The sequence below is a fragment of the Cyrtonyx montezumae genome, unplaced genomic scaffold, assembly GCF_038088225.1.
Source record: "Cyrtonyx montezumae isolate F1298 unplaced genomic scaffold, pur_monq_1.0 scaffold_8, whole genome shotgun sequence".
Lineage (NCBI taxonomy): Eukaryota > Metazoa > Chordata > Aves > Galliformes > Odontophoridae > Cyrtonyx > Cyrtonyx montezumae.
Window position 1 is genome coordinate 67,103,436 of NW_027072089.1, and position 22,897 is coordinate 67,126,332.

Here is a 22,897-nt window from a genome sequence, read left to right on the forward strand (position 1 = left end):
GCAACGTATGTTTCCCACACATCCTGATCAGCCTCTTCGCTCTTAACTGACTCCAAACCCATCTCTTCACACCCTTCTGCTTCCTGACCACTCATCACAATCTTTACTTTCATTCTCTCTCAGACAGTTTTTAGTAAGTATTCTACATGTATCCATAGCACCATAAGCTAACATAAATTTCGTAAAGCTTGTTTAAATTCAACACAAGATAGTAGAAAAGAGTACTTTCCTTTGGCTGCACTACACAGTTATCACCCAAGAAATGTAATAACAGTACCATTTCCATACTGACATAGAAATAATACACTTCAAATGCAGAGCTCTGCTGTCACAGGACATCTCAGTAGAAGATGTTACCATCTGGTAAATTCTCAGCAGATGGATGCTCTGTGAGACCAAAAACACGCAGAAGAGATGGGAGGAAAATAGCTGAGCAAATAAGGAAAATACTTTATGTATCAATTCCAAAATTGAAGGGGTGAGAAAACAAAACAAGGAAACAGTAATAACAATAATGAAAGCTGTAGTCAACTCATCTTCAGAACCAATTTCACTCATTACAAAAAGGCCAAAGGTTAGCTCCAGCTGTTATATGGTATTAGAAAAGATTTTTGCCACCACTTTTAGTTCGCACACTGTGTACCCTGGAACACAGGAGAACCTATCACCTCTGAGCTGCAAAATTCAGTACATGGTAACTGTTACCATCTAAATCTCCCCTAAACTTACTTCTAGCACTTCTTAACCGACCACCAACTTCCTTGTTGTATTTATAATGCAAAGAGACATGCAAGTTTTTAAGGAAAAATAACCACACATTTCCAGCAAGAAGTATCTGCACACTGCATTGGTTCCAAAAGCAAAGTGAAATAAAAGAAAATTATATTGACTTGCTAATATATTACAAAAAGCATTTACATTTTTTAGTAGGCTCCTTTTCAGCTTTTATGTCCTACTTTCTGGTCTATTAAAAGAATTCTTTCCTTTTTAATTTTAATTATCTTCTCTTTATCCTTTCTTCGTTTTTCAGCACGACAGGATATTATTACTCCTTATGGGAAATTCTCTGTGATAAAATAGAGAGGATCACCACTTTAAAGCTGTATTTAATTCCTCTTACTTCCTCACTCAGAAGCAGCTTGCCATTGTGCACTTACTCTTTTTGAAGGAGTTTCATACATAAATCAAATTTCAAGAATCAAAACCAAGAGTATTAACCATTGCCATAAAAACCAAACTTCGCAACGCTGTGAAGCAGTAGATACTCAAATCTGAAAACCTGAAGCCCTATGGATTTGCATGCCACTTCCTGTACAGTTTTCTCATTTGACCTCTACAAAACATCTCTTTGTTTAACTCAAAGGACAAAGTAAAGCAGGCACACAGCCTTTTAGCAAAGGCTTATTTGTTAAAGCTGTTTGTACTACTAGCAGATGCAGCTTCTTATAATGTCACTCAAGCTGAAGCTCTGTCAGATAAAAATCTTCCCCAGTCTGTTACCTGTCCAGAGTTGAGCAATTTCATTGTTTTCAATTATGTTTTGTGAAAAGTGGATAAGGGTGATCTGACAGTGTCAAGATAACAGAAAAATGTTTAAAAGTCAATAAATGCTGTTAATGATTTCTATGTCTGATAGCTAAAATTGGCATTTCAGTTTCCTATAACAAAGTCAGGAAACTACAGAGAACTCAGTAAGGCATCAGATAAAGAATAAAAGCTCCCTACTGCTCAGTCAATAGCCACCCTGAAATTAAAAAAGCAGAAAGACAGGAGTTTTCTGAAGAAAATCCAGGTGTTAATCATACAAGAAAATAGCTAAACATCATAGCTTGCTCTTCTCTCTCCAGTGTTTGCTTTTTCTGTTTGTTTTAAACAAAATCTAACCTCTCGCATTTAGCTAGGGCTGCAAGTTCTTACATCATCCCATGTTTCCAAATGTCTCTCAAGCTGTTTGTCAATCTGTCCTAAAATGCCACACTGTAAAGATCTAGTCGTGTTTTCTACTTCACCGTCAAGGCTGTGGTTGTCACCTAAACAAGCCTAAGCCTTTCTGAACTTTCAGATTTAAAATACTTAGGTTGCCACTCAGAAGACCTCTAATATATCATCAGGATTTATTTTCCCTGTGTCAGAATATTAGCAGCTTTAAAGTGTTTATTCATTGCTATTATTATGTTTAAGTTCATGCAATTTGGATACCATTGATCTATTTATCTGTAGAGCACCTTCCACTGAAGCAGTAGAAGCTTCATCAACCGCATGTAGAAATTGATTTCTCTCTTAAGAAGAGACAAAGTCTCTTTCTTAAGAAAGAATCTTTGAGAAATCAAAGATTATATAATTATTTTTTCTATAATTGCATGCCTTCATTACAGGTATTATGTTAAGATACCAAAAATAACTTCACTAGATCCCACAACACAGTATTCAACTTTCCCCAAAATTAATTCTGTACTTCGTGCTGTCTTAGAAGACTCCTCTTGGTGCTTGTAGATGTAAGACTAGAAACACATACACACCTCACTTGGACAGTAAATCAGAACGCACGTCTACTTTAAGCTAATGCATTATGTTCTGGTGGATGCTCTTCTAATGCCATTCAATTCCACAGCAGTACAGCTCTCACATACATTCTTCTGAGAATGCAAATAAGAAGCCTCTGCTAAAGGCATGCTGAGGTCAGATTTATTTTGGTGTGAAAAATCTTGCTTTTCATCATGAAATCCCTTATTTTATTAAGTATTCCTTCAATAGCAAAGGTAGATAACTTAAATAAAAGTAAAAATTAAGAAAAAAATCCAAATTTCAACTATCAAGTTTACTGAGATGTAGGACTTCCACTTCCACAAAGACTAAAAGCATTCAAAACTTCAGAGTCCATAGAAGAAGAGAAACCAGTGAATTTAGTTGTCCTTGCCAGCTCTTCCCTTTATTGTGAGGTAGGCAAGGTCACTTGCAGGTGCTGTCTTGCATTTCACTTCCAAATCACTTTCCCTTTCCTAAGGGATGCTTTATGAAGACAGAAAAAAAGAAGAAAGAGAACACCGCCCTGAAGACCCACACTCTGAAAAGCTACATGACAACATCAGGAGAGGGAAAAATGAGATCACTTCAACAAATTCACTTTTACCAAACACATTTTTTTCCTTCTGCTATCAAAACACAAGTGTCCCTCAGATCCCATTACTATTTCAAACCCTGCCAGTGACCTACTTTGGGGAATAAACAGACAGAACCCCTGCCACTAATCTTTGGACAAATTACACTTCTGCCTTACCCTCTGTACTTGTTTTACCACTGTGTCTGTACCCATAAACTGGCTTCTGTAGCAGTGAATATTACATCTAAAAATCCAATCTCTTCATGCTATGATTATCTAAACTCTTAGCAGTGAAACTAAGTGAAAATATTAAATATCATTTCAATTAAGGCCAGAGAAGAATATTTTATTCCTCAAAAAGTCACTACAATTCCTGCAACAGTTCATGGTGAAGAATTATAACAAAGTACACTTAAAAGAGTGTGAGCAAACCAACTAAGATCTGCAGATGAATTTGGAAAACTAGAATAAAAATCTCTCACCTTACTTGAAAGTAATTAATTTAAAAGTCAAGAAAATCTCAATTTTTTCAAATCAATCTCAAAAGCCATCTCAAAAAATTAGAGGACTTTTTATAAGATACTCTGAATTCCAAAAGTGATGGCAACATATAGTTAAAAAATTACCAAACAAAAAACACTGATTTTGTCTGTAGATATTCTAAAGAGGATATTTAGCTTCATACATATATACAAGTTCTGTTGTCTTTCATGCAGCCCCCTCCAGACACATATATATGTGCATATATAGAGAGAGGGAGTGAAATGCGCGTTTGGGTTTTTTTGTTGTTTTGTTTTTTGTTTGTTTTTTTTTTTTTATAGAAGAGCAGATATCTACTTAATAAGCAAACCAAAAGAAAATCTCACCTTACTTGTTCCAGACTTTCCAATAGATTTTAAAGAAACCTTCTGCCCAGAGTCCTTGAAAGTCCTTAAGAAGCCCAGAGTCCTTACTCCATCAGTCTTTCCAGAAAGGCACAGGAGAACATAGGACAACAGAGAGAAAAAGCCAGTACAGACTTTCCCCACAAAACTAATCTGAACCTGTAATGCAACTTGCATAAACATTCACGCAATTAATCTAAGCATAATAATAGAGTTCTGCTTTCCTTCAAGCCTTACCTTCCCCTAATACCAGGAACAGCAGTTTTCCCCAGGCTTATTTGGCCAAAGCCTATCGTAATGCTGCAAGTAAAATAGCATGATGTGAAACAAATCAGTCACAATCCTGATGATTGAGTGTGTGTTTGTACATTATCAAAAATACATCACGATCTACTTCTACTCCCAGCTGCACCCCACTGGCATTCTGCCCTGGCTTCCATTCAGGACTGGAGCTCCCTACATGAAGCCTTGTTGACCAGCACCTTGCCTTAATATCCATGAAACACACTGGATGTTTTGATGCTACATAAAAAACAACAGTAATCAAAGTAAGTCAGCTTTGCTTAAAACCATAAAAGTTCAGACCTCTCTGAGCAACAAAGGGTGTTGAATACTGTTAGTGCTTCTGACCACCTGCAGTATCATATCCAGGATACAGTGCTAATTTTAGAGTGTTGGATGATTGCCACCATAGGATATGTTATTTTTATTGAGTCCTGACGTGTCTATCCCACTGCACATCCCCACTTCTAACATGCTACTGTAGGGTTATTAGAGTTTCCAGTTACCACTTGGCTCAAAACTGCAATCTATGATGAAGTTCTTTGGCTAAACTCTTCCTCACATTCTGAAGATCTTTACACAGTATAACTAAAATAAATATCTGGAAACAGTATAACTGGGAGAAGCCAGCTGTGGTATATATTCTTTCCTCCTCTCCAAAAGTCTTTCTCACCAAAAGCACAAATAACAGAATTTAACATGTATTACTGCAATTTTCAGTTCAGTGAACAACAACAAAAATCACACAGAAATAGCCTTCACTTTATAGGTTGACTCTTTTAGTAGTCTATTCTATACCAACCACAACTATGTCTCTCTTACTGAGTGAGAATCAAAAAAAGCAATAAACACATTGACAATTGCATCACTGTATTCCACATAAAAACATGAATGTTGGGAACCTCCATTCATCAAGTTCCAATTTAGAGCCAAAAGTATCTGAGTAAAATGAACAAAATGGTTTTCCATAACCATTCATACTACAGAGCTGCTGACTTGCTTCCCCTAGGAAATAATACTAACCAAGCTATTGGGGCAGCAAGTTTGGGATGAGCATTAGGAACTGGAATTTCTACACTTCCTCTCACATGTACTTCTTCATTACTTACCACTTTTCAACGAGTAGGCTGGGACTGAACAGAGAGTTCTGTTATGATAGATTTCTGCACAGTTTTAATCACAGAGATTTAAATGAGAGCACGGTACTTGGCACGCATCCGTATGCAAACAATAAGACATCCTCTGCCAAAATTTCCAATGAAGACAGTTCCAATAGTTAGGAGGAAATGTCAGCCAGAAACAGTTGAGCGAAGCATAAAAACCCATGAGAAGAAAAAAGTATTTATTTATTAAATTAAAGACCAACTTCTCCATTCTAATACTTCTGATGTTTTTACGGGCTTTCTCAGGTATGCTTAATTAAAACTAGTCATCAACACCAACTTTGTTCAGAAGAGAAATTAATGAATATGGCATAGAGCAGCTTAGCCCTGGAGGAGTCTCTGACATTTGTTCACAGTGAAGACTGTTCATTAATTGCTCCCTTTTGTTCTCAGCCTCTTAATGATATTTTTGACACAACACTACAACTCAATGTGACTTATTCTTCACAGCTAGAAACATCTGCACTATGTTACATTAATAAATCTACCTTTGAAAGATTTTCAAGAGGATATTTAAAGACACAGGGGAAAAAAATAGGTCTGGTTGAGCTAAGAGCAGAACAAAAAAGCTGTATTGCCATTCATATTATTATCTCCAAGTATGCTTTATATTATGGATAATTTAAGCAAATATTTTGTGTTCTATATTTACTGTAATTAATGGAACTTGGGAAGAAATTCACAGTGCTGTCCAAGCCTATTTAAACTGTACTACCATATGAAGTTTAATCATAAGGCTTCATAGGTCTTCAGATCCTAAGTCCTCGTACGATTTTCAATTGCTTTTAGTAAAAATGATTGCTTCACTTTTTAGAATAGAATGCAGAGAGTGTAGCTCTGGGTTACAAAAGAACTACCAAGAACCAAAGATCCCTCTCCAAGTTAAAACAAGGTTATTGCCATTTCACATTAACTGCTGGAACCCAAAATGGGTACTCAAAGCCATCCAATAAAACAAAAAATGTACTAAGAGTGCACCGTATAGGTTTTAAAAATTAATTTTTATCTTCATAATACATCTGTAACCTCAGCTGATCCTTGTAGCTGCTGTAACCCTTCTGCAACACAGGGAATCATTCAGGGAAGAAACATGAAGCAAGTAACAAACAAGCTGCATGGGAAGTTCATGCCTGGAATGCAGCTGAAAGCTCTGTAGATGCAAAGACCTTCCACATGGAATGAAAACAGCATCTACCCTCAAAGCTGGCAACATTACTCCAATTAGCCTGACCTGGTTTTTTAAGATACAGTTTCTGTAATTCAGATTATATAGCAACTCCTACTGCCTGCCAATTATTTGCATCAACACTTCCATAGAGTTTCATGTAGTTATATGGGTAAGAAACTCCATGTTAAGCCTTTCATTAGCTAATTGTACACCTCTAAGTACTTACGAGGTACAGCAGAAGCAGATGCAGTAAGATGAACCTAGTTTCATGAACTACCTGAAAAGGAGTTGGAGCTCGTGAGGAGCCAGGGCGAACTGAAAGAAGCCAGAACAACACTGTGAGATAACAGGTGCAGGGTACATGCGTACTGCAAAAAAGAAAAGAAAGGTCTTCACAATTTTGCAACCACCTCTACCTGTCCACTACCCTTCCACATCGCTCTCCTACAAACAGAAGGCTCTGGTTTCCTCTGAAACTTTCCATTCACACCCAACACATCCTCTCTCCTACTTTCTCTCCCACTTATTTCTATCAGCTGTTCCTCTCTTGTCCCATTCCTATCTCTTTATCTTTACACCTTGAAAGAGTAATAAAAAAATGAAAACAATACACATAACACCCACCCCTTAGCAGCTGCTCTTCTCTGCACTGAGCTTCAGGACACAAAAGCAGACAGCTTCACAAGTGCAGGCAGGCTCCTGTCAGCCCAAGCACTCCTGTCTGTCTAGAGCCCAGAAGCCACAAAGCAGCCAGAATGAGCTATGGGAATGCCAGAAGGAATACTTAACATGGCTTGTATGTGACAGAGGTAACACACTGCTCAGCACACCTCCTGATTGCTGAGTGTGCAGAGGGCTTGCTCTCAGAGGCAATCTTACCTGCTGACACCATCTTTGCTGACTTAACTATAGAGAGCAGAAAAAAAGTAATTCCACCTTGATGTAAAACTCACAGCAGGCTCCCATCCTTGATGGATTAGTTAGAGGGATCAGTAAACAACACTAGCACTGTCATTCATACCTTTTTATTTCTATGCACAGAAGAATCACCTGAGCACCTAGTCAATCATTTGTTTATTAATAAATTCGCAAACAAATTCCCTATTAGTAGAATGCAGGAGTGCCCTAGCCTCCATTTCCTCAGGCACCATCACACCACACACAGACCTAGAAGAATAAGCCAAATTATTAAGCAAAGTAAGAGATATTCAGACTTTATGTTTTGTTTTGAGACATACAGAAAGCGAAAAGAAACTCTACAGAGTATAGAAGCTCATTTTATTAAAATTACTAAATATACAAAGTTGGATAAGAAACCCTGAAGAGCACATATTTCCAATTTTATTTGGACCATGAACCACCGTCCTCGTCAACTTTCAATATTCTATTCCCTTCATTAGCATCATGCAACCTCATCACTTCTAATTGAGAACCTAAAAAAAGCAATGCACTGCTGTAGATTATCTCAAATAACACGTTGCGATCTATTGATCACAATTTAGAACTACATCTGAGAGAATAGGGAGGGGAATAATCTGAAGGATTTAGGAAGTAAAACATAATTGTACTTCAATCTCATACAACTGGTTTTCCCCAGAGGTTGGTACTGGGGCCTGCCCTCTTCAATATCTTTATTGATGACTTGGATAAGGGCAATGAGTTCATTAAGTTCCCTCTGGTGTGGGGTCTGGAGCACAAGTCTTAAAAGAAGTTGCTGAGGGAGCGGGGATTGTTCAGTCTGGAGAAAAGGAAACTCAGGGGAGACATTATCACTCCCTAAAACTACCTGAAGAGACGTTGCAGTGAGCTGGAGGTCAGCTTCTTCTCTCTTGTAACTAGTGATAGGACTAGAGGGAATGGCCTCAAGTTGTGCCATGGGAAATTCAGCCTGGATGTTAGGAAATACTACTTTTCTGAAAGAGTGGTCAAGTGCTGGAACAGGCTGCCCAGGGAAGTGGTGGAGTCAGCAACCTTGGAGGTGTTCAAGAAACATTTAGACGCTGTGTTGAGAGACATGGTTTAGATAGAGATATTGTTGATATGTGGACAGCTAGACTAGATGATCTTATAGGTCTTTTCCAGCCTTGCTGATTTTCTGATTTATAACCTGCAGCAAGAATGCACAGCAACATACATCATCAAATCAGAGGCAAACCGCAGAGAACTGCTCGCACTTTAAAAAGTGTTCATCAGCTTTCAGGAGAAAAAAAGAAAAGTATATTACAATCCTAAACTTTTACGCATATTCCTATTCCTGTAGTCCAATTAGTTTGACCATGTTTGAGGTCTGCCTACATTAATATAGCTTAATAATTTAGCAGAATCCCACTGTTTCAATTATCTCTTCTGAACCCAACAAAATCACATCATGGTCTCTGTCTTTAAAAGATCTCACTATAGCCATTGTGAAGTATTAATTTAAATTATATTTCTTTTATTCATTTCTCCCCTATTGTCAAGCTAAGGGCACTCCAATCCTCCCTGCCACCCAGCCTGCCAGATAAAAGAAATTTCTGAATTTTAGATAGTACACATAATCAATATTTGATACCAACATTTCTTTACTCTTCAAAGATGTGAACTCTTCAGAGCTCCGATTAAAACTATCAACCAGCAGAGCAGTGTTCTGATCTCTATTTTAATTCATTTTGTCTTTTAGCACAGTCACTGGACTGAAGCTGACCAGTTCTTCCCTGAAGAAAGGCTTGTTCAATCTTGCACCTTGGTTTTTATCTGGGATACTACAGCAGACTTTTGACTCAAGAAAAAATGGGAGTGCAGGATCTATCCAAGACACTGTGTAACAAACTGGAATAGATAATAAAAATTTAGGAGGGGAATGTATGGATGCACGTGTATGTGGAGAGACATGTACCCATATAAACATAAATGCACACCTCATATATAGGAACTGGAAGGTAAGGTTAATTTTGATCATGTATACAATAAGCTAGGGAGTATCTACAAATGTTGCTTGCAAACATTTAAGAAACTACAAACATCATAGACTTATCATTAATATAATATTTATAAACTATACATAGGCTTTACTGCGAGGCAGTTCCTCCACAGAAGTTATTACTTAGATGAGTTTTGCCTATCACAGTGCTGACTTATTAAAATAGATTTTCACACATATCTAAAGTAGCAACAACACTCTAAGTTTGCTATATGGATGCACTATACCTAATCATTCTCAGATGTGTCAGAATCTTGACAAAACCAGACACACCACCTGAAGGACACGGGTGGCTTCTAGTCAACAGAAATGAGAGAGGAAGGTGATGAGCTAGCATGTCCATCTTACCTCACAGCAAACTGTGTAAGACAGCAGAAACCCTGCGCTTAGAAGGTTCTGCACAGAGCATTACCCATGCCTCACTTTCTTGGTGTCCTGAAGTACACATGAGCTGACTGGAAGTGGGCACTCCACACAAGTACAGATTATCTTGCACAAAGGGAGACTCTGTAATCTCATGGGGTACGAATGATACATCTCCATTCATCTTTGAATAGCCAGGCCTAGCTCCAGAAAGACTATTAAAGAGAAGTTGATGCAACAGCTTTTTTCTTGTGAAGTGCTCCTGGGACCAAGAGAAAAGAAATACAGTAATCTACTTAAATAAAGTATAAAATATGTGTCTTGGGAACTACCACTGCAGAAAGAAGCTACTGGAAACAGCATTTCACAAGATGCTAATAGCTTATTCACACACCAGTTACCACGTCAAGGCTGAAGAGATTATCAGGGTCTGCTCATCACTTCTTCACCATTATACAAGAGTACTCCCAAATCCTTTTCAGCCACAGTATGACAAGTAAACTTGAACAATATAATACTAAGTCTTGTTAACTCAAATCCTTTTGACTCAGTCATAAAAGTAAGGCTATCATAAGCATTTCAGTACACATACAAATAAAATACTTGTAAGATTAGTAAAACAAGGATAGAGATCAACCTAAATGCTATAGTGAACTCAAAGACTTTTTCTCCTCTTAATATTTTGGGACACAGAGTAGAATTAAAAATACCTAACAGACAACACAAACAATGTTCAGGAACAGACAGATGATTTTCTCAAAGATTGCTCATCTCACTTAACAGCTATCTATAGAAATGAAACTCACAGAAACACTGTTTTTCATATGAGGACTGATATAAGGAAAAAGCTTTTTTCTTATGTGGAAGCAAGAACATTCAACACATTATCCAGAATTTCTTATAAGGCTTAGAAAGTTTTAGTCACCATGAAGCAAGACAGAAACAAGGAACTGAAACGTGACACAGAGCAACACCTCCCACAATGCAAGAAGCAAGCAAGAGGAACACTTCAAAAAGGAAACAAGTCCACTGGTAAAAACAGGAATCTCTACATAGAGTAATAGAATGGTTTGGTTTGGAAGGGACCTTTCCAATCATATTATTCCAATCCCCCTGCTATAGGCCGAGACACCTCTCTCTAAACCAGGTTGCTCAAAGCCCTGTCCAGCCTGGCCTTGAATGCCTCCAGGGAGGGGGCATCCACAGCCTCACTGGACAACCTGTTCCAGTGTTCAACCACCCTCAGAGTACAGAATTTCTTCCTAGTATCTAGTCTAAACCTACTCTTTTCCAGTACATACTCAGGTTTCAGAAGTAATAGAGTTTTCTTGATCTGATCTATGGCTAAAAGTGCATATTTGAAGGTGACAACATGAACAGAGAGCAGGGAACAACTGTGGTGTCAAGTGGTTTTAAATGCAAATTTCAAAATTATCAGTGTTGGTATTGTTTTTGTAAACTCTGAATTGCTAACATCAGGGTTACAGAAAGCAGCAGGAAAAAACATTGATACCTCTTTAAATGGGCTTATACATGGGGAATGCTGAACCTACAAAATCAATAAACATATGCAATCATGAACTAAGTCTGATTTCTACAAATAGAGCACAATACATCAATACATTAAGTTAACCTCATGAACCATTCTTTGCAAAGAGAGTTCTCTACATCTGAAGTTATGGAATTGTTGTATTTCCTTGTATTAAAGTATAGGTAACAAATCCCTGCAACAATCAAGTACTCAAAAATAAATAAATAAAGACTAAAAATAAAATTAAAAACCACCACCTTCTGGGGAGAGAGAAAAAATTACAACACCACTTCTCTAGAACTGAAGTCAAAGAATAAGACTTGTCAACAGCCACCCTATAAGAAAACTAATGTTTTCCTGGGAGGCAGGCAACCCATTGTGGACAACACATTCATATGGGTTCTCAATGGAAAATAATGCATTTGCTTATGTTATTTTAAGAGCATTTTATGGTTTCAGGTTTGAGAGATAAATACCAAGACTCAAGACAAATATCAGAATTTAGTGTTTACCTGTAGTTCAAGATTATTTTTCTTCAAGCCCTGATACTGATCTCTTAGGGCTTCAGTTTAAATACATTTCCAAAACAATTTTCACTTCCAGTTATAGATAAGAGAGCAAAAATGGAACTTTATTATAAAAGCTAGTAGCAAACTCGCTTGAAGAAAAGATACTGAAGGAGGAAAATAAGTTCATCTGCCAGACCATTAATTTAACTTAAAATAATAGACACACACACTGCAAAAAGAACAGTGACTTGGATGTAGAGCCCAGATCTCTCTTTTTGCTACTGTTGCTAGCTGCCTTTTTTTTTTCCTTCACTAACACAGATAAAGGATGATGCCCAAGCTGTACTGCTTTGTGTTCATTAAAGCCATACCTAATTATTTAGGTAAGGAGTCAGAGTCCATGCCACCAGGAAAGCGGACAAAGGAAATTTGGAAAACCTTACAGTTAACTTAGACAATTCAGGCGAGTCTGTAGATCCTGACCAATCTTTAAGTAAGTAATCTTAAGTAATCTTCAAGTACCAATCTGGTTAGTCTTGAGGGCTCACATTAACACCATTTTGGGACTCATACTCACATCCATCAAAAGAAGCTTTTCTCCCCATAAACACCAACTTACTCACCAATCACACATACCTCTATCTGTATGCATGACCTCATGCCTTTGGAAAATCAAAGCAGATTTTCAGAACAGTTATGTCATTTTATGCTACCAATTCCAGCAGCCTGTACCAGAATCTATTATCATTTTTCAACAGAGAAAGGTCTGACAGACAAGCTGTGGAAGAGTGAGCTCCAGTTTTTAACAGATTATTACCCTAAATCTCCCCTCTTCCTGACACGCTCAAGGGCACTGTAATGAGGCATTGCCTCCCAGGTACCTCAGTCCTCAGAAGATGAGTTTAGGCTCCTAAAGACTAGCATACATCTAGGACTCAGTCCATTTGCAGTCCCCACAAGAGAGCCTGTAGCATCTTAGAAAACTAACATAAGGCAAAACTTTATAAACAGACTTAAAACCATTGTGGAAAAATCCCCCAGAATTCTTATGAGTCCTAAACGTCATTGTTATTTAAAGAACTAACCAGAATTTTTATTCACACACGTAGTTCTCCTCTCCTTTCCCTCCTACAGCAATACTCATTCCACACTCTCAGTCATGCTCAAAGAGAGAGAAACATAAGAGGACAGGTTCCCTAGTACTGACCACAGTATAGCTTCACATTAAGAGTTACATCAGCACAACCAAAAGGACCCAGAAGCCAACAGAGAGGCATAAAAACCCAGAATTGCAAACGATGACAACAAACTACAATTCTGTGTAGGATAGAGTATTTCCTAAGTATAACTGTTTGCACTTGAGGAACACAGGAGCCAGCGTTCCAGAAGTCACAAGGAGAAGATGGAAGTTAAAAATTATTAAGATTTTAACAAGCAAGAATCAAGAGATGGATTTTCAGTGCCAGAAACAGGTAGAAGAAATACCAAGAGATACCACATCATCCTTTGCTACTTCAGCATCACAGTTGGCTCATAAGGCTGGCTGTTCAGATTCAAGGCCCACCTTAAGATTATATGCCTTGCAGAATACAGTCAGAAAAGAGTCTTCTCCTTTCCAAAGCTGAAGTCCCATTTTTTGGCTACATTTTAAGTCCCATGGTAAAGCAATGGTCAATATAATATCAGACACCAATTGTAATTACGTACACTTACTCTCCCCTAGACATTCTTATTAGGTATTTCAACATCATTGCTTAGGTTGAAAATGTGAGCAAAGGAAAGAACAACCTGAAGCAAGAGAAGCTAGATAAAAATTAGAATCCCACTATTGTTTATGGTAACATACAACTATAATAACCACATACCTCTACTGTGAGTTCAGAATAAGAAATAGAACAAGACATAATAGAAGGGGATATGGACAGCAGAACTCAGATGAAGCAACACACTGGTTCTAATGGACATAGAGAACAGCAGTGGACAGGTTGTGGGCAACATCAGATCCCTTTTCACAGACTTCAATTTTGACCCTAACATGGTGAAAAAAGACTTGTGGTTTAATCCAGCAGATAGCTGAACACCATGCAGCTATCCTAAGTGAGATGACGAAAGAGACTTGGAAACAAAATATAACTCGTGTGTTGAAATAAAAACTGTTTACTGCAAAAATGGAAACAAAAATGTAATTATAAGAATATATATATAGTTGAAATGCAATTTGCTTGCCACCTACCAACTGACACTCTGTAACTCCAAGCAGCAGCTGCCCCAGGGCAACTCACCACAGTGTTATGGCCTTCCATGTGGTCTAACACCGTATTGAACAACCCTTGGCCTAATTCAGTCACTGTCCAAGCTCTGCCTGCCCCATGTCATCACGGCAGCAGCTCAACCCTGCAGAGCAACCTGAACTGGCCCCCAGTGTCCTCCCAGTGCTCAGCAACAACCAAACATTGGTGTTTAATCAGCACTGCTTCAGCTGAAATCAGGACAAAGACACAAAAGGCAACACACACAATCTATCCTGTAATGTCAAGTCCAGGAGTTTCTCTTCAAGTACTCAATATTGTCCCAGTTTCAATTTGACTGGACAGGATTTACAGAAAGGACTTAATCCCATACATTGAGCCATTTCAGCAGCATTCATGCAGTGCACTTCAGAATTAGGGAGCTGAGCCAAGGCAAGGGTTAGTGGGCTTCCAGTGAAAACAGCTCACTGAAATGGTTCAGGTTGTGAAGAAAAAGAAATAAAAAAAAGAAAAGAAAGAAAGAAGAAAAAGAAAAAAGGAAACAAATAAACAAAAATTAAAAAAATAAAATAACACACACAAAAAAAGAAACAATGAGGCAGACACTTCTGAATTAATGCTACAGAATCAAAGCACAAACCAACCACCCGAACATTCTGAAAACTACAAGACGAATATTCATTCAGAGTTCACTAGCAATATAAAGAAACAACTCATCAAAAAACCTTACTGGGGGCAGGAAGAACAGAGGCCAAAAGTATTAAAACACTTGTTAAATAGGCCTTACTGTTTAATCTACTAAGCATTCTTGATTTGCAGTTAAAGCTAATTCTAATCTGAAAGTATATTTCAATGGTACTTTGATCTTCTACCTAGAGTAGTAACTCAGAGTAGGAAGGCAGCAGAGAAAGGAGCTCAATTTTCACATTCAGAGAAGAGGTGGGATAAGGAAAGTGTGAAAACTCCACAACTTGCAGTATGCAGAGCAATCCTATAGGCATTCTAACTTACTTATTGCATGTATTTTGTAAAGCCTAAGACAACATCTCAGCAGCGTTTCAGCATTTCCTAAGTTATCGTTTCTGTAAGTTTCTCCTAAACCAAACAAATACTGCTTGTTGGCTGCACATCACTGTTTATCGAGCAAGGCAGTCAAAATCAGCAAACTGTACGTCAAAAATCTACAGCTCCTCAGTCAACATCCTCCAAATGGAATAGTAATTTCGATGACACAGTTGGGGTTGGTAGAAATCTCAGTCATGAAAACACTAACTAGTTCTTTCAGCAATGGAAAATCCAGCAATTCTAAGGCACAGTGGAGCTCAGAGAGACATCCTGATCTCAAAAGCAGAGAAAGAAATTAAAATGTCAACAGGAGTTTAATAACATCAGTGAGCTAAACAGAGGTGAATTCAGGGTGACAATGCAGCTGATGTTAGCCAGAATTTGAACTTTTCCTAAAGAAATAACTCGAATAGTTTATGAAGAAAACTTTTGAAAATACAGTTTTAAGAGGAGAGCTGAACCAAACAATTTCACCAGCAAAGGCCTCCACATAGATTTCAGACTGATTCCAGCATTCTGCTGCTACCTCTGATGAGCACCAGCTCTGTTCTGAAGGTACCTGACTTCATGATACAGACTGATACACATTTTTCTTTCCAAATGACTCTCAATTAGAGAATCATTTTATTCATATATTTATACAAAACCAGTGAGTATGGTGATCAAGAATTTATTTATACAGCAGACAAGTGGATTGCATCAAAGTACTTCAGAGAACACACAAATGCCAGAATAAATACATTAATAAATCAACTAAACAATAACAGGTTTAAATGTGATGTATTTTGGAACATAGGTTTCTATCAAAACCAGAGAAAGACATTAATTAGCCTGCTGGTTTAGATCACATTATAACCATGTCTGATTATTGGTTTAAGATCTTTGCTGTGCTGCACTGAAGTACAGCACGCTTAAACCAATAACTGGACATGGTTATAATGTGATCTAAACCAGAATCCAAACCTTTCATGGAAACAGTTTGCTGCACCTACCCTAACCTGCGGGACTGGCATGCTGCAGGGATCGCTGCAGAGAGCAGGCTGCCACCTGTCAGCAGCACGTCACAGCTGCAGCCCCATGCCAACACAAGCCCACCTCCCACAGGGGATGAAGGCTCCGTGTCACCAAAGGTTCAGCCTGAAAATGGTTTGATTCAAAAAAAGCTCGTTCTTTTGATACAGTGACAAAAGCCCTACCAACTTCAGAACATCTTTCAGCAAACATTGAGGCAAAGTTTCACAAGCCGGCTGACAAACTGCTAGTCAGAACTCCGTCATCACTGCATATTAATACATGACGGAATACCACTCTGTGCTAAGTGACGCGGGATCGGATCACAGGCACACCCCTATCAGTGACTGATACAAATAAATAAATAAAAGTCCTGCAAGCAGCAGCAATACATGGGTACCCCCTGTTGCGTGTCTGCCCAGGAGGAAATCAGCATAACAAGCTCTCATAACCAACGTTTATGGATCATTACGGAGTGCACAAGCACTCCTACTACCTGGAGGTATTTTAAGAAAACAGCACTGGTTAAAGATTAAAAGCAATAAGACACTGCTGATAACAGCACTTTCAACATACTCCGTCAAAACAAAGCCCTGTTACAACATCTCAAGGAAGAAGCGGCACAACTTAATTTACATCGCTTAGCCAAGAGCGATGTTTTGTTTTGTAGGAACTGCCGCCCTCTGGAGCCTCAGCTCGCAGCAGAACCTCCCGCAGCTCTTCGGCTTCAACACGGGAAAACGAGAGCAAGCCGGCGCTGCCGAGCGTCGTGAAGTCAGGTCGGCATTACCTGCTGGAGAGGAAGGTGGGAGCACAGCACACCTACCCACGAGTCTCACCAATCTCTCAGCAGACCGCGTTTGAAAGGCTGTATCTCAGCAATGCACTTGGACTAAGTGCCCACCGTGCTCTCCACGAGAGAGACGTGGCGTCACCACTTTCAACACTTCTCCGTTTGACAAACTTTGCCAGCCGAGCCAGAGCCTTCGTTCCAGCACCAGCCCAAGGATGCTAAAAAGGCTGCAGTTAAAACCGTGTACGATTTCCACGGTGAAAATCCTAATCTGACTAAACCCCACGGCTGAACTGGCGCTGATTCACGACACGCTTATGTACCTCCAATTAAGACTGCTTTGTTAGCTTTCAGAAAACACAGCTTTCCAAGTTACCTTAAGGCTGCTGGAGGGCACAGCGGCTGTGATAAGTTTTCAGTTTGAGGCTATTCCCTTCAGCTGTAACAGCGCACACCCACACGAGCCCCTCCTGCCGACAGCAGCAGGGCTTGAGTTAGGGCCCTGGGCACATTACCTCCGCGCCAACCTCAAGCAGCACGCCTATAGCGTGTTGTACGGCACGGTATTGCCCAGTAGCTGTCATTCCGCCGACAGAGCGCAAAAAAACCCAAAACCATCCTATTACCCAGGGTATCACCTCCTGCGTGATTACAGAACGATAACGTGAACTCCGCACTTCAGAAAGTGCCGAAATACGGGTTACACCGCAAGATCCGCGCCAGTCCGCTTAAACGCGGAGACAAGAGAAGTCAGAGTCAGTTCAGAGCGGGATGCGGGCAAACGTCCCATAGTCCCCGCTCCCCCGGCAGCACCTGGCTGCTATAGGGATGCCCGTTCGGTTTTCCATTCTCCACGGACACTTCGGGAGGAGAACGCGGGCAGCGCCCGAGGAAGAACCGTCCCGGCGCCGCCGCTCCGCCTTCCCCCGGCTCCCCCTGCCGGCTCACGGCGCCCACCGCCCCGCAGCCGCGGGCACTCGAGCTCCCGGGGACGGACGCGAGGAGGGACGGAGGCTCCGGGAACGCGGGGAGCGGCGTTACCTGGAGGCTCCGCTCCGCAGGTCAGCCCCGAGCCGCTGCCGCCTCGCCGTGCCCCGCTCCCGGCGCGGCACCGCCGCCTCGCTCCGCCATGGCCGCAGCGCTCCGAGCCGCCCGCAGCGTTCGCCGCCACCAAGTTCGAGGCGCGGCAGCGCGCCCCAACGCGGGGGGAGGAGCGGCGGAACCGGGGCGGCCGCCCGTCCCCTCCCCCTCGGGGCCGGCGGGGAAGTTGCAAGTGGTCGAGCGGCTCCGAATGTGCGTGCTCAGGCTTTGGATGCTTGGTTTTTATTATTATTGAATGTCTTTGATGGATTCGTATTTACTTACCGCGGCCCAAAAAAAGCGTGCCCTGAGGCTTGCTCCTCCCCACCGCAGCCCTAGCACGAGCACAAGCCAATCCCGGCGGGCTGCGAAGAGGAGAGAGGAGGGAGGAGGGCGAGGGGCAGCGGGCTCGGCAGGTGGGGGATGGCCCGAGGGGCGGAGGACGGCTGACACCACCCAGAAGCCGCGCAGGCAGCACAGCTCCGGCCCCGGGCTGGAGAGTGGCTCGAGCATCGCTGTAGGAGCCCGCGGCCGCCCCCTCCCGAGCTCGGAGCCGTCCCCTAAAGTTTATTTTTAGCCCTCGGAAAGAGCTATAAAGGTCCCGCGGAGCGAGCGGGCCGGGAGACGTGGCACCGCGCTGCCTACAGGTACGTACCGGCGTCCCGCTCCGCTGCATGCCCGCCTGTGCCGGCCCATCTGCCTTAGAGCTGTAGGTTGTTTCGGTTCGTCCATACATTGCAATGAATTCCATCAAAGCTTTTCATTTCTAGTTTTTTTTTCCATCTTTTACAACAGCATTTCCATGTCTCTGCTACAAACGGCAGCGCTGCCTTGTTTGCAGCACGACCTCCCTCTAGAAGGAGAAAAGCTCTGAGAGTTTATTAAAACAAACAGAGCCGTGGAGCTGATCCACGCTGGAGTAATCCTATGGAAATACGCTTTAATTAAAGCAGCCAGAATCAAAACTTAGCTGCACGCCAGCATGCTAAGGAGCCAAATGGCCCGGAGCACCCAGCTCCAGGGAGAGCGTCACTTTGGCTGCGTGCAAAAGAAACTTCTTCAAGGAGAAATGTTAAGGAAAGTTTGTGATTACCATTAGAAACGAGGCTCAGGAATCTGCACCATTCTTACTGTTTGTTTGTTGGGAATAATAATTAAAAAAAAAAAAAAAAGCCCTAAAGGGGGAATTTCTTTACTCAGAAGGCAATGAGGCCCTGGCACAGCTGCTCAGAGAAGCTGTGTGTGACCCATCCCTGAGGTGCTCAGGATCAGGTTGGATGGGGCAACTGTGGGCATAGGATGATTAATTTACCTTGCCTGGTAATGGTGCTGTGCTAAGGTGTGTCTGTGCACATCAGAAAGTCTCCTGTTCTATGTCTCCATCCATTACAATAACAGCTTTAGACTTTTTATGTAGGAGATCTACTTGGTTTTCGATTGCTGAAAAAGAAATCAATGTTTTAAGAATGATAGATGAGCACTCTGTTTTCAAAACCCACTGCCTGTGGGAAAAATATATATATATGAATATTAGCGTTAGTGATAGATATTTTAGCCTCTAACAATTTGACAATGAAAAAAATGGGTACATATGTAGAAAAAAAAAAACTTCTTTGAAGATTTTTATAGCTGTTATAGGATACATGGCTCATGTTGTACAATGTGTTCTAAGAAAAAATTCAATTGAAATCATACTTGATATCTTCAGAGGCTTTAAGCCATGTGCTTTATAACAGTTTTCAGGGGAGAACAGTGATGATGTCAACGATCCATTTGATTTTGCTTCAAGAAACTCATGCGCAAGGAAGTAAAAAGATGTATGAAACTGGTCATGCAATTACTCGTATTTGAAATAAGGCCACCAAATGTATCAGTAATTAAACTCTTAAGTCAAAGTGCAGAGTTAAATCAGGTGAGCTGAGCAAGCGAGACAAGCAATTTTAGGCAAAGCAATCCCTGAACGTGCCACAGTTATAACAAACTCATGATCAGGGCTAGTTTTGGGGGGGAGGCTGTGGAGGCACCTTGCACAGAGGCATCCCAATACCAGGCTCAGCCTCTACGTGCTACTGCAGCCCAAATAAATAAGGAGATCCTCATGTAATCCCGAAGCATCACACTGAGGACAGAGGATGAAGAAGCAGTTGCTGTCTGATCTAAAGGAGAAAAAAATCTTCCCAGGAACAAGTCCTAGTTCCATCCCACTTCCCTTCCACTATGGATCCTCCTCTTTTGCCTCATGTTTTGCTGCCATTCTGTTCCTCGCTGCTACTAATTCTCAATCCCTCCTCACAGCAGAACAGACTTGGGATGTAGGGTTGGCAGCCCTCACAAGCAGTCAGGCACCACAGTTGGAAGAGGAAGGGCTGCACAGCACCTCCGGCCTTTGGCCAGCTTGGTGGGAAGCCAGGATTCAGCTGCTCCCTAGGGGGGCAGGATGTGAAGAGTGCTGGAAAGCAGCGGGATGGGGGGAATTCCATCTGTTTAGGTAGAAAAACCACATTGTGAAGGAAGGTCTGTCTTCACACTGCCCATCAGGAGTGCCTTGGATAGCATAGCTGTCCTTCATTATTCAGAAAAACATTGCCAAATACTGTGAGCCTGAAGTTTAAGTTAGGTTAAAAGGAAGGAAAAAAAAAAGGGAGAAGTTAGCTTCAAATGAACCTTGAGCCATGCTCTTTGTTCAAGTCACAATGAAAAAAACATAGCTTGCTTCACGATTACAGAGTTCAAAGGTTTTATTTTATTGCCATTGCATTTTGCTTTTTTCACTCCATTGTAAACACTAGTTGTTCATTTTTCTATCACGTCATCTGCTGCTCAGGAGAAACTCTCCTGATGGCCAGAAACTTTCTAGAGCACACCAGTAGGAGAACAGTGTGTGCCAGAAAGTTTTCTTTCCTGAACCAGTTCTAAAGAACCCAACCTGGTGTCTTGACTCACCTTACTTACGTGGCCTTTCTGAGAGTCCCATCACTGTTTCTCCCTTCTTTCCCACTGAAACTCAATAAAGGAAAAAAGTCCTCACCATTCCCACCTGCATTCAGCAAGGCCTGGATCCTCATGAGTCATCTGTGATGGTGTTAAGTGCAAAAAAAATGAATAGTCTCTCCATCCCAGAAAAGCAGGTGACCAGAGGATTGAAATTTGCCGTCCTCAGGTGGTTCCAGCAGAGTAAGGCTGATACAAAGCAGGACAAACAGGGCTGTAGCTGTATATGTTGAGCAGTGCATTCTCTAGTAGGAGGTATTGTACAAGTTCAGACTGAACAAAATTTTATTTGTCTTAGCAAAAGACACCATGGCAATACTTACTTTAAATCACAGGGAAATAAATGTCAGAGTTGCAAACTCTCTTCTGTTTTTTGTCAGATGATTGTCTCCCATTGTGTGCTGCATCTAAAGGTTACGCTGTTTTGTGTCTGCAATATTTGTGAGTTAGGAACAGCGAGATTCTAAATTACTTGACTTTCAAGAACTAGATGTGCTTCTGATGAGTTTTTTTTTACTGTTGGTGATCAGAAGAAAGCAAAGCAAGTATTTCTTGTGATATTTTTGTGAGATGGCTCCTTATAACCAAAATGGTTTAATTTCATAAATGCTTAAGGAGACATTTTCAATTCAACTATATTACATAAGTAAAGCACTTGCATTTATAAACAGGTACCATTAACTCATTTTGGTCATTGCCTTTTTATTTTCATGAAAGTCTCAGACAGGTGGGATAGTTAAGGAGTTTTGTGAGCATAAAAGTAGGGCTGCCTAATTTGAAGTCCCTCAAAGCAGTCAGATATTTGGTGAAAATGATGAATTCTGGGGTGCTGACTCGTGATCTGAAAATGCCATCCATTTCCTGATTCACCTTCATATCTTCTCCAGGAAAAGAGAAATGCTTTACAGTGAATACCTGCAGTCAAACAATGTTTTATGTGTTTGTTTCTCTGTCTTTCAGACACATCTATGAACTGTTACCTTCAAAATAAAGAGCAAGGCAGAGATGAGAACAAAGAACACCTTGGAAAAATCCAGTTGTAACATCATAGGAATAGAAATAACATGAAATACTTGTAAGGTCAGAATTTGGATGGTGTAGTGGTATAATGGCAACAGGACCAGCACAATGAGATGTTAGGAAAGACTATGGAAGGCTCACCCATCTCCAAGGATTGAAGCTCACAGGTAAAAACTCCACAGAAGAGGGATCTCCAACAGGACATCCTTCCCCAGAGGCAGTCCGCCCTTACATGGGGTCTAAGAGGGGTTGAGCCTGGTTCTACCCCTTCTAGTTGCACCTGTGCTCCCAGGGCTGACCAGGTCTTTTCTCCAGGTGCTCAATCAGTGGTTCAGGCTGTGATTCAGCAGTTGCCATACAGATGGAATTTATGACAAGTTACAAAGGGCCCTATTACACTTGAATCTAGATTTGGAAAATTTCCTCTACTTTGGATGATAACGCATTCTGCTGTCTTTAGCCTTGCACTACTTTCATATACAGATTAATGTACATTCAGCTTAATTTTTTAGTTGTTAGACCAAGACAACTCTTCACATCAAGCTAGAATATGAATTTATTAAACCATTCATTGTTCCTCTCTGTTTGCTCATCCATGCTATCAGCATCAGATCCCTGCATTTCTACATCCTCAGCAGAACAAATGAGATTTGAAAAAAAAGGTATACATATATACAACCTTATCACTACTAAATCCCAAAAGAGCATAATATAGAGCTTATCTGGACT

At 40.7% G+C, this 22,897-nt stretch overlaps 1 protein-coding gene and 1 non-coding gene across 3 annotated transcripts in view; one reads left to right on the forward strand and one right to left on the reverse strand.

Annotated features, from left to right (window-relative positions):
* Positions 1-19,063, reverse strand: part of SEMA5A (semaphorin 5A) — a 311,498-nt gene extending 292,435 nt beyond the window's left edge. The window contains exon 1 of one of the 2 annotated variants that reach the window (XM_065752815.1): positions 18,813-19,063. The gene's annotated coding sequence lies outside the window, so the exon portion shown is untranslated. Of the gene's footprint in view, positions 1-18,118; positions 18,206-18,812 lie in introns of those variants that run through there. The other variant, XM_065752816.1, reaches the window with a different exon arrangement.
* A 2,889-nt stretch (positions 19,064-21,952) lies between these two features.
* LOC136059548 (small nucleolar RNA SNORD123) lies at positions 21,953-22,019 on the forward strand. Its single transcript, XR_010623244.1, has one exon. It is a non-coding gene; the product is annotated as a small nucleolar RNA SNORD123 (small nucleolar RNA).
* Positions 22,020-22,897: the final 878 nt, after the last annotated feature.